The sequence below is a fragment of the Rhinoderma darwinii genome, chromosome 9 (genome assembly GCF_050947455.1).
Source record: "Rhinoderma darwinii isolate aRhiDar2 chromosome 9, aRhiDar2.hap1, whole genome shotgun sequence".
In the NCBI taxonomy this organism is placed as follows: Eukaryota; Metazoa; Chordata; class Amphibia; order Anura; family Rhinodermatidae; genus Rhinoderma; species Rhinoderma darwinii.
Genome location: NC_134695.1, coordinates 107,961,944 through 107,975,031, shown reverse-complemented (window position 1 = coordinate 107,975,031; position 13,088 = coordinate 107,961,944). Strand labels below are relative to the sequence as shown.

The 13,088-nt window shown below is 42.9% G+C and overlaps 1 long non-coding RNA gene across 1 annotated transcript in view; it reads left to right on the top strand.

The window, feature by feature from the left end:
- LOC142660548 (uncharacterized) overlaps positions 1 to 7,255 on the top strand; it is a 9,590-nt gene extending 2,335 nt beyond the window's left edge. The window contains exon 3 of the long non-coding RNA XR_012850519.1: positions 7,129 to 7,255. This is a non-coding gene — a long non-coding RNA (uncharacterized LOC142660548). The remainder of the gene's footprint in view (positions 1 to 7,128) is intronic.
- Positions 7,256 to 13,088: the final 5,833 nt, after the last annotated feature.

The window sequence follows — 13,088 nt, the reverse complement described above, 5'->3', positions numbered from 1 at the left end:
CTGTGCGGTATATTCACTGCTGGTATATATTTATATGTGCGGTATATTCACTGCTGCTATATATGGATCAGAGCGGTATATACACTGCTGCTATATATGGATCTGTGCGGTATATTCACTGCTGGTATATATTTATATGTGCGGTATATTCACTGCTGCTATATATGGATCTGTGCGGTATATACACTGCTGGTATATATGGATCTGTGCGGTATATACACTGCTGGTATATATGGATCTGTGCGGTATATACACTGCTGGTATATATTTATATGTGCGGTATATTCACTGCTGCTATATATGGATCAGAGCGGTATATACACTGCTGCTATATATGGATCTGTGCGGTATATACACTGCTGCTATATATGGATCTGTGCGGTATATACACTGCTGGTATATATTTATATGTGCGGTATATTCACTGCTGCTATATATGGATCAGAGCGGTATATACACTGCTGCTATATATGGATCTGTGCGGTATATACACTGCTGCTATATATGGATCTGTGCGGTATATACACTGCTGCTATATATGGATCTGTGCGGTATATACACTGCTGCTATATATGGATCTGTGCGGTATATACACTGCTGGTATATATTTATATGTGCGGTATATTCACTGCCGGTATATATTTATATGTGCGGTATATTCACTGCTGCTATATATGGATCAGAGCGGTATATACACTGCTGCTATATATGGATCAGAGCGCTATATACACTGCTGCTATATATGGATCTGTGCGGTATATACACTGCTGCTATATATGGATCTGTGCGGTATATTCACTGCTGCTATATATGGATCTGTGCGGTATATACACTGCTGCTATATATGGATCTGTGCGGTATATACACTGCTGGTATATATTTATATCTGCGGTATATTCACTGCTGCTATATATGGATCTGTGCGGTATATACACTGCTAGTACATATTTATATGTGCGGTATATACACTGCTGCTATATATGGATCAGAGCGGTATATTCACTGCTGCTATATATGGATCTGTGCGGTATATTCACTGCTGCTATATATGGATCTGTGCGGTATATACACTGCTGCTATATATGGATCTGTGCGGTATATACACTGCTGGTATATATGGATCTGTGCGGTATATACACTGCTGGTACATATTTATTTATAGGTTGTGCGCAGTTTATTTTTTGCTTTGCTTCTGTTCCATATGCCTTTTTTTCTAAATATACATTTTTGCCCCTTGCAGTTAAAGGGGTTGTTCCAAGATTAAATGTTATCCCCTGTCTACAGGACAGGACATAACATGCTGATCGGTGGGGGTCTGACCACTGGGACCCCCACTGATAACTGGAACGGTGGTCCCTTGTACCCCTGAGTAACTGGAGCGGCAGGGTGTATGCTTGACCTCCATCGTCATTAACTCAGGGGTACGAGGGACCCCCACTGATCAGCATGTTATCTCCTATCCTGTAGAGAGGGGATAACATTTAATCTTGGGACAACCCCTTTAAGACCTGAACATGGAGTGAATAGTTTTCAGATTATATTACTGGCTCGATGATCACATTCATTCCTAGTCTGGTCTGTGCAGTTTCGGTTTACAAATATTACGGATTGGTAGTACAGATCCAATAGACGTGGACAGAAAGCAAGTGCAGCATGTGTTACTATACTGACTGTAAAGTGCCGCGTATGTTACTATACTGACTGTAAAGTGCAGCATGTGTTACTATACTGACTGTAAAGTGCCGCATGTATTACTATACTGACTGTAAAGTGCCGCATGTGTTACTATACTGACTGTAAAGTGCTGCATGTGTTACTATACTGACTGTAAAGTGCAGGGTGCGTTACTATACTGACTGTAAAGTGCCGCATGTGTTACTATACTGACTGTAAAGAGCAGCGTGCGTTACTATACTGACTGTAAAGTGCCGCATGTGTTACTATACTGACTGTAAAGTGCCGCATGTGTTACTATACTGACTGGAAAGAGCAGCGTGCGTTACTATACTGACTGTAAAGTGCCGCATGTGTTACTATACTGACTGTAAAGTGCTGCATGTGTTACTATACTGACTGTAAAGTGCCGCATGTGTTACTATACTGACTGTAAAGTGCTGCATGTGTTACTATACTGACTGTAAAGTGCCGCATGTGTTACTATACTGACTGTAAAGTGCCGCATGTGTTACTATACTGACTGTAAAGAGCAGCGTGCGTTACTATACTGACTGTAAAGTGCCGCATGTGTTACTATACTGACTGTAAAGTGCTGCATGTGTTACTATACTGACTGTAAAGTGCAGCAGGCGTTACTATACTGACTGTAAAGTGCAGCGTGTGTTACTATACTGACTGTAAAGTGCAGCAGGCGTTACTATACTGACTGTAAAGTGCCGCATGTGTTACTATACTGACTGTAAAGTGCCGCATGTGTTACTATACTGACTGTAAAGTGCCGCATGTGTTACTATACTGACTGTAAAGTGCCGCATGTGTTACTATACTGACTGTAAAGTGCAGCGTGTGTTACTATACTGACTGTAAAGTGCAGCGTGTGTTACTATACTGACTGTAAAGTGCAGCGTGTGTTACTATACTGACTGTAAAGTGCAGCGTGCGTTACTATACTGACTGTAAAGTGCCGCATGTGTTACTATACTGACTAAAGTGCCGCATGTGTTACTATACTGACTGTAAAGTGCAGCATGCGTTACTATACTGACTGTAAAGTGCCGCATGTGTTACTATACTGACTGTATAGAGCAGCGTGCGTTACTATACTGACTGTAAAGTGCAGTGTGTGTTACTATACTGACTGTAAAGTGCTGCATGCGTTACTATACTGACTGTAAAGTGCAGTGTGTGTTACTATACTGACTGTAAAGTGCAGCGTGTGTTACTATACTGACTGTAAAGTGCCGCATGTGTTACTATACTGACTGTAAAGTGCCGCATGTGTTACTATACTGACTGTAAAGTGCCGCATGTGTTACTATACTGACTGTAAAGTGCTGCATGCGTTACTATACTGACTGTAAAGTGCAGCGTGCGTTACTATACTGACTGTAAAGTGCAGTGTGCGTTACTATACTGACTGTAAAGTGCAGCATGTGTTACTATACTGACTGTAAAGTGCCGCATGTGTTACTATACTGACTGTAAAGTGCCGCATGTGTTACTATACTGACTGTAAAGTGCAGCGTGCGTTACTATACTGACTGTAAAGTGCCGCATGTGTTACTATACTGACTGTAAAGTGCAGCATGCGTTACTATACTGACTGTAAAGTGCCGCATGTGTTACTATACTGACTGTAAAGAGCAGCGTGTGTTACTATACTGACTGTAAAGTGCAGCATGCGTTACTATACTGACTGTAAAGAGCAGCATGTGTTACTATACTGACTGTAAAGTGCAGCATGTGTTACTATACTGACTGTAAAGTGCCGCATGTGTTACTATACTGACTGTAAAGAGCAGCGTGTTACTATACTGACTGTAAAGTGCAGCATGCGTTACTATACTGACTGTAAAGTGCAGCATGTGTTACTATACTGACTGTAAAGTGCCGCATGTGTTACTGTACTGACTGTAAAGTGCAGCAGGCGTTACTATACTGACTGTAAAGAGCAGCATGTGTTACTATACTGACTGTAAAGTGCAGCATGTGTTACTATACTGACTGTAAAGTGCCGCATGTGTTACTATACTGACTGTAAAGTGCAGCAGGCGTTACTATACTGACTGTAAAGTGCAGCATGTGTTACTATACTGACTGTAAAGTGCAGCGTGCGTTACTATACTGACTGTAAAGAGCAGCATGTGTTACTATACTGACTGTAAAGTGCAGCGTGCGTTACTATACTGACTGTAAAGTGCTGCATGTGTTACTATACTGACTGTAAAGTGCCGCATGTGTTACTATACTGACTGTAAAGAGCAGTGTGCGTTACTATACTGACTGTAAAGTGCAGCATGCGTTACTATACTGACTGTAAAGAGCAGCATGTGTTACTATACTGACTGTAAAGTGCAGCGTGTGTTACTATACTGACTGTAAAGTGCCGCATGTGTTACTATACTGACTGTAAAGTGCAGCGTGTGTTACTATACTGACTGTAAAGAGCAGCATGTGTTACTATACTGACTGTAAAGTGCAGCGTGCGTTACTATACTGACTGTAAAGTGCAGCGTGTGTTACTATACTGACTGTAAAGTGCAGCGTGCGTTACTATACTGACTGTAAAGTGCAGCATGTGTTACTATACTGACTGTAAAGTGCCGCATGTGTTACTATACTGACTGTAAAGTGCAGCAGGCGTTACTATACTGACTGTAAAGAGCAGCATGTGTTACTATACTGACTGTAAAGTGCAGCATGTGTTACTATACTGACTGTAAAGTGCCGCATGTGTTACTATACTGACTGTAAAGTGCAGCAGGCGTTACTATACTGACTGTAAAGTGCAGCATGTGTTACTATACTGACTGTAAAGTGCAGCGTGCGTTACTATACTGACTGTAAAGTGCCGCATGTGTTACTATACTGACTGTAAAGTGCCGCATGTGTTACTATACTGACTGTAAAGAGCAGTGTGCGTTACTATACTGACTGTAAAGTGCAGCATGCGTTACTATACTGACTGTAAAGAGCAGCATGTGTTACTATACTGACTGTAAAGTGCAGCGTGTGTTACTATACTGACTGTAAAGTGCCGCATGTGTTACTATACTGACTGTAAAGTGCAGCGTGTGTTACTATACTGACTGTAAAGTGCTGCATGTGTTACTATACTGACTGTAAAGTGCAGCGTGCGTTACTATACTGACTGTAAAGTGCAGCGTGTGTTACTATACTGACTGTAAAGTGCAGCGTGCGTTACTATACTGACTGTAAAGTGCCGCATGTGTTACTATACTGACTGTAAAGTGCAGCATGTGTTACTATACTGACTGTAAAGTGCCGCATGTGTTACTATACTGACTGTAAAGTGCAGCGTGTGTTACTATACTGACTGTAAAGTGCAGCGTGCGTTACTATACTGACTGCAAAGTGCAGCGTGCGTTACTATACTGACTGTAAAGTGCAGCATGTGTTACTATACTGACTGTAAAGTGCAGCGTGTGTTACTATACTGACTGTAAAGTGCAGCGTGTGTTACTATACTGACTGTAAAGTGCCGCATGTGTTACTATACTGACTGTAAAGTGCAGCGTGTGTTACTATACTGACTGTAAAGTGCAGCTTGCGTTACTATACTGACTGTAAAGTGCAGCGTGCGTTACTATACTGACTGCAAAGTGCAGCGTGCGTTACTATACTGACTGTAAAGTGCAGCATGTGTTACTATACTGACTGTAAAGTGCAGCGTGTGTTACTATACTGACTGTAAAGTGCAGCGTGTGTTACTATACTGACTGTAAAGTGCCGCATGTGTTACTATACTGACTGTAAAGTGCAGCGTGTGTTACTATACTGACTGTAAAGTGCAGCTTGCGTTACTATACTGACTGTAAAGTGCTGCATGTGTTACTATACTGACTGTAAAGTGCAGTGTGTTACTATACTAACTGTAAAGTGCAGCGTGCGTTACTATACTGACTGTAAAGTGCAGCATGTGTTACTATACTGACTGTAAAGTGCAGCATGCGTTACTATACTGACTGTAAAGTGCCGCATGTGTTACTATACTGACTGTAAAGTGCCGCATGCGTTACTATACTGACTGTAAAGTGCAGCTTGCGTTACTATACTGACTGTAAAGAGCAGCATGCGTTACTATACTGACTGTAAAGAGCAGCATGCGTTACTATACTGACTGTAAAGTGCCGCATGTGTTACTATACTGACTGTAAAGTGCAGCGTGCGTTACTATACTGACTGTAAAGTGCTGCATGTGTTACTATACTGACTGTAAAGTGCCGCATGTGTTACTATACTGACTGTAAAGTGCTGCATGTGTTACTATACTGACTGTAAAGTGCAGCGTGCGTTACTATACTGACTGTAAAGTGCTGCATGTGTTACTATACTGACTGTAAAGTGCCGCATGTGTTACTATACTGACTGTAAAGTGCCGTATGTGTTACTATACTGACTGTAAAGTGCCGCATGTGTTACTATACTGACTGTAAAGTGCAGCGTGCGTTACTATACTGACTGTAAAGTGCAGCATGTGTTACTATACTGACTGTAAAGTGCCGCATGTGTTACTATACTGACTGTAAAGTGCCGCATGCGTTACTATACTGACTGTAAAGTGCAGCGTGCGTTACTATACTGACTGTAAAGTGCCGCATGTGTTACTATACTGACTGTAAAGTGCAGCGTGCGTTACTATACTGACTGTAAAGTGCCGCATGTGTTACTATACTGACTGTAAAGTGCCGCATGTGTTACTATACTGACTGTAAAGTGCCGCATGTGTTACTATACTGACTGTAAAGTGCAGCATGTGTTACTATACTGACTGTAAAGTGCCGCATGTGTTACTATACTGACTGTAAAGAGCCATTAAAGGAGCCCTGACACAAGTTTGAACACTGACATTGTTCTTTCATTTTTGTGTTTGAATTTTGGATACACGTTGCCCTGGTCATTTTACTAGTATTTATAGCTGGGGCAATATAGGGATATTTACTACACAATTGCCTGTAGCATTATGAGACCTTGCAGTTTATAACAATGATGTTCAATAAGGGCCTGTTCACATCACCGTTCCGTTCCGTAGTCGACTCCGCTATTGATTCCGTCGGAAAACCGGAAACCTGAAACGGAAGCTGTGCTGTCACTTTCACTTTCCGTTGCGTGGTTCACCCGACAGAACCTCGGAACGGAAGCGAACGGTGATGTGAACAGGCCCTAATGTATTTTTTTGTTCACACAGCTTTAATTTTTTTGTTTCGTTTTACAAGTTGTTTCTTACTTACAATTTATTTTTATTTATTTTTTTTGTGTGGAGGGGGGGGGGGGGGGTGGCGCCATTTCCATTTTCGCCTCAGGCAGCAGAAAAGCTAGAATCGGCCCTGGTCATAGGAAACAACAATGGTAAGGCAATATGCACTCACCTGGACGGGTTATGCTGACCAGGCACAACGCTGTTGAACAGTATAGAACGATCTCCAGCAGGCACGACGCTGAGAGGATACGTGTGGAGAAGACACACCCAGGGTGTGTACAGCCAGATGCGAGGTGTAGCTGCTGCCAAGGTCCAAAAGCCGGTGAACGGAGATTCACCGTTAATGATAAGGTGAGAGATTGGAAAAAAGAAGGACCAATATGAGGCGCTGCTATACCAAACTAAGTTTTTATTTTGAGTAGGTTATTGATAGGCTACGCGTTTCGACGCAGAACATGCGTCTTCATCAGGCCATGAACATACAAAAGAAACATCACATATATATACAAGTAGATAATAAAATATCAACCAATCACAAAGAGGAAACAGGGAGGGGACACGGGGAACTCCTACAAAGAGAAACGGACGAAATTCCGCTAAAAAAACAACCAAATTTGATTAATACAATGTATGTGAATTTGATAAAAAGGCATATGTGATAAATGAATTTAAAATAAATTTAAAATATGGGACAATTGTATCGAAAAACAAAAGATACTACTAAACGATCCATTTCAGTTGGTGTTTGAAGTGTGAGCCGTTTTAAAAACACAACATCGCTAAACTCATGCGGTCAAATCGTACTGATATAGTAATTTAAAATAACCCATAAGGGTAAAATCGGGAGTAGAAATAATAATGGATCCACTATTTATTCTTTAGTAAAGAAAAAAATCTGGTTAACAATCAGATAGAAAAAAACCGGCAAAACGGGCGAATGATATGAAAAACGCTATAAATATTATAAATGAACCAAATATTGTTCAATCAATTAAAAACGAAAATGACATTCAATAATTTAGTCAGACTATTCTGAATAAAAAAATCAAGAATTCATTCAAGTAAAACGCCAGGACGGCTAAAAAAGTGGCGTCTTTATAGTCAAGGCAACAGTAGTTTTATAATAGATACCTGGAAAATATGTGAAATTGATAGAACATCTATACTATAACACTAATTATAAATTTGTACTGTAATGAAAAACAAATCAATTGTCAGACTAAGCCTATATAAACCAATGTATTAACCCCTTAATGACCGCCGATAAGCCTTTTCACGGCGGTCATTAATGGGCTTTATTCTACAGCGCCGCCATTCTACGGCGCTGCTGTAGAATAAAGTAAACAGAGCAGGGAGCCGTTAAATCTCCCTGCTCTCAGCTGCCAGAGGCAGCTTAGGACTGGGGGCGTCCCTGCTCTGCCGGGTGAGATCGATATTAGTATCGATCTCACCCGTTTAACCCTTCAGATGCGGTGCACAATAGCGTGCACCGCATCTGAATGGTTTTGGAGAGGGGGAGGGAGCTCCCTCTCTCTCCCACCGACACCCGGCGATAAAATCGCCGAGTGTCTGTGTCTTCTATGGCAGCCGAGGGTCTAATAAAGGCCCCCAGGTCTGCCTGGAGCGAATGCCTGCTAGATTATGCCGCCGGCATGACCTAGCAGATGCCTGTCCGTTTTAAACGGACAGGCAGTAATAGGGTATATGCACACACACTAATTACGTCCGTAATTGACGGACGTATTTCGGCCGCAAGTACCGGACCGAACACAGCGCAGGGAGCCGGGCTCCTAGCATCATACTTATGTACGATGCTAGGAGTCGCTGCCTCTCTGCAGGACAACTGTCCCGTACTGTAATCATGTTTTCAGTACGGGACAGTTGTCCTGCAGCGAGGCAGGGACTCCTAGCGTCATACATAAGTATGATACTAGGAGCCCGGCTCCCTGCGCTGTGTTCGGTCCGGAACTTGCGGCCGAAATACGTCCGTCAATTACGGACGTAATTAGTGTGTGTGCACATACCCATACACTGCAATACAAAAGTATTGCAGTGTATTATAATAGCGATCGGAGGATAGTGAAGTCCCCTAGTGGGACTAGTAAAAAAGTTAAAAAAGTTTAATAAAGTTAATTTAAAAAAAAAGTGAAAAAAAAATAATGAAAAACCCATTTTTTCCCCTTACAAAATGCTTTACTATTAAAAAAAACTACAATAAAGCAAAAAAGTTACACATATTTGGTATCGCCGCGTCCGTACGACCCCGACTATAAAGCTGTTACATTATTTAACCCGCACGGTGAACGCTGTAAAAAATAAAATAAAAAACAATGGAAAAATTGCTGTTTTCTGTTAATCCTGACTTTAAAAAAATGTGATAAAAAGTGATCAAAAAGTCGCATCTACTCTCAAATGTTACCAATAAAAACTGCAAGTCGTCCCGCAAAAAACAAGACCTTATACAGCTATGCCGACGCAAACATAAAAAAAGTTACAGCTCTTCGAATGTGACAATGGAAAAATGTAAAAAATGGCTTGGACATTAGGGCCCAGAATGCAAGCAGGGGGAATGGGTTAATAAATAAATAAATAATCACAAACACATGGAAGATGCGAAGGACGGCCAAACCCTTCAAATTATGAAAAAACTATTAGGGTCAGTATTGATAAAAAATTAGAAACAATAAATAAAGAAATATTAGTAACTATACCTCATGATGTCAGAGCTGGGACCCGCATCTATCAGACATTTATGGCGTATCCTGTGGATATGCCATAAATGTCTGTCATCACACAACCCCTTTATCAATGTTATTGACTAAGCAACATATACAATATAAAGAACTTGTGGCCTCTTGGAAGTCATCAGTCAAAGGTAAGGTTACAGTTTGGTGATCCCATATAAGAATGTTCTTTTTAGAAAACGACAGTGCCAATAAGGTAACTAATGGATTGATACTCATTGTAAGGAACTAATACATTCACTGGCGTAGCTATAGGGGTCGCAGCGGTCGCAATTGCGACCGGGCCCCGAAGCCAGGGGGGCCCACGGCCCCCCGCACCACATCAATAAAAAGTTACTATAGTAACTCGGGCCGCGGGCCCCTGTTACTATAGTAACATACTTTACTTACCTTCCTGGTTCCGGATGGCAGCGGAGGTCCTGACGTCAGGCGCTGTGCGCAGCGCATGACGTCACAGCGCTATGCGCCGCGCACAGCATCGAGACGACAGAACTCCCGCCGCGGCCGAAGAGGAAGGTAAGGTTAGCCCTGACTGGCGGGGTCCGACTCCCGGGACCCGCCAATTAGCTGTTTTGAAGGGGCCGCAGCACTCGTACGAGAGCTGCTCCCCTTCATTCCTGTCACTTCATTCCGGTCACACTGTGAATCCGTGTCGGCGATTCACAGTGTGAGCGAGTAGTGAAATGAAGGGTAAGCAGTTCTCATACGAGTGCTGCGGCCCCTTCAAAACAGCGGATTGGCGGGTCCCGGGAGACACATCAGCTATTGATGGCCTATCCTGAGGATAGGCCATCAATGTTTAGGAACTGTACAACCCCTAAGCCTACGATGTAGCAGGCTTAGGGGGCCCATGAGACAGGATCACAGATTGTGTGATCCTGTCTGCTGGGCCCTGTATCTAAGCCAATCACATGGTAGGCTTAGATACATGGCCCATGTGTGATCCTGTCTGCTGGGCCCTGTATCTAAGCCAATCACATGGTAGGCTTAGATACATGGCCCATGCGTGATCCTCTCTGCTGGGCCCTGTATCTAAGCCAATCACATGGTAGGCTTAGATACATGGCCCATGTGTGATACTGTCTGATGGGCCCTGTATATAAGCCTACCACACTGTAGGTTTAGATACAGGGCCCCAGCACACAGTAATCTTATACTGTATAAGATTACTGTCTGCTGGACCCTGTAGCTAAGCCTACGTTATGGTAGGCTTAGATACAGGGTCCCACAGACAGTATCACACATGGGCCCTGTATCTAAGCCTAACACACGTGTTACTAATCATTTTTTGTGTGTTTTCTTACAGGTTCGGTCGTTGGACTACGGCGGATTCCAGGACTACTTCGATGACAGCTTTTTTTTTTATTATCAATAAAATGGTTAATGAGGGTTGTGCGGGTTTTTTTTTTATTTCAATAAAATATTTTTTCTATGTCTTTGTGGTTTTTTTTTAAACTATATTACTACCGCCTTAGTAATGGCCGCCGGCTGATTGACAGCATCCATTGCTAAGGCGGGGCTTAGTGTTAGCCGATGCAGAGGTGAACACTAACCCCCTTTATTACCCCGGTACCCACCGCCACCAGGGGTGCTGGGAACAGCCGGGTACTATCCAGTACCTGACCATCTGTAGTGATGGTCGGCCACTGGGGTGGCCGCAGGCTGGTATTATCAGGAGGGGAAAGGCCAAAAACAGTGGCCCTTCCTACCCTGGTGATGCTAGGCTGCTGCTGCTTTATTGTATCTGGCTGGTTATGAAAAATGGGGGGGACCCCACGTCATTTAAATAAAAAAAAATAATTGGAAAGAACGATGTGGGGTCCCCCCCAATTTTCATAACCAGCCAGATACAACACAGCAGCAGCAGGCAGCATCACAAGGGTGGGAAGGGCCACTGTTTTTGGCCTCCCCCAGCCTAATACTACCAACCTGCGGCCACCCCGGTGCCTGACCGTCACTACAGATGGTCGGGTACTGGTTCGTACCCGGCTCTTCCCAGTACTCCTGGTGGCGGTGGGTACCGGGGTAATAATGGGGGTTAGTGTAGCCTCTGCACCGGCTAACATTAAGCCTCGCCTTAGTAATGGAGGTTGTCAATCAGCCAGCGGCCATTACTAAGGCGGTGATAATAAAGTTTAAAAAGATACAAGCACATAGAAAAAATATTTTATTGAAATAAAAAAAAACAACCCTCATTAACCATTTTATTGAGAATAAAAAAACGCCGTCATTGAAGTCCTCGTATCCGAAGTCCAACAACCGAACCTGTAAAAAAAACACAAACACACAAAAATAATCAGTAACACATAAAGAAGCAAAATTATTATTCTTACCTTTCCTGGGTCCAGCGCTGGAAACGCAATGACAGCGAGCTGGGCCCTGTATCTAATCCAATCATGTGTGATACTGTCTGCTGGGCCCTGTATCTAATCCTATCATGTGTGATACTGCCTGCTGAGCTGTGTATCTAATCCAATCATGTGTGATACTGTCTGCTGAGCTGTGTATCTAATCCAATAATGTGTGATACTGTCTGCTGAGCTGTGTATCTAATCCAATCATGTGTGATACTGTCTGCTGGGCCCTGTATCTAATCGTATCTTGTGTGATACTGTCTGCTGAGCCACTGTATCTAATCCTATCATGTGTGATACTGCCTTCTGAGCCACTGTATCTAATCCTATCATGTGTGGTACTGTCTGCTGAGCCACTGTATCTAATCCTATCATGTGTGATACTGTCTGCTCAGCCACTGTATCTAATCCTATCATGTGTGGTACTGTCTGCTGATCCACTGTATCTAATCCTATCATGTGTGATACTGTCTGCTGAGCCACTGTATCTAATCCTATCATGTGTGATACTGTCTGCTGGACCACTGTATCTAATCCTATCATGTGTGATACTGCCTTCTGAGCCACTGTATCTAATCCTATTATGTGTGATACTGTCTGCTGAGCCACTGTATCTAATCCTATCCATAGTTTATAGGGTCGCAGTGCTATAGATATGCTATGCTGTCTCATATACACACTTTTTTTTGGGCGGACACATATGTATTGGGGCTATTTCCCTGACATTTTAAGCCCTGAGGGTATGTTCACACGGCAGCGTCTGTTACGGCTGAAATTACGGTGCTGTTTTCAGGAGAAAACAGCACCGTAATTTCAACCGTAATGGCATGTGCAGGCGTCTTTCGCTGCGTCCATTACGGACGTAATTGGAGCTGTTTTTCTATGGAGTCCACGGAAAACGGCTCCATTTACGTCTGAAGAAGTGACAGGCACTTCTTTGACGCGGGCGTCTTTTTTACGCGCCGCCTTTTGACAGCGGCGCGTAAAAAAAAATGAGCGTCGGCACAGAGCATCGTAAGACCCATTCAAATGAATGGGCAGATGTTTGCCAACGCTTTTGAGCCGCATTTTCGGACGTAATTCAATGCTAAA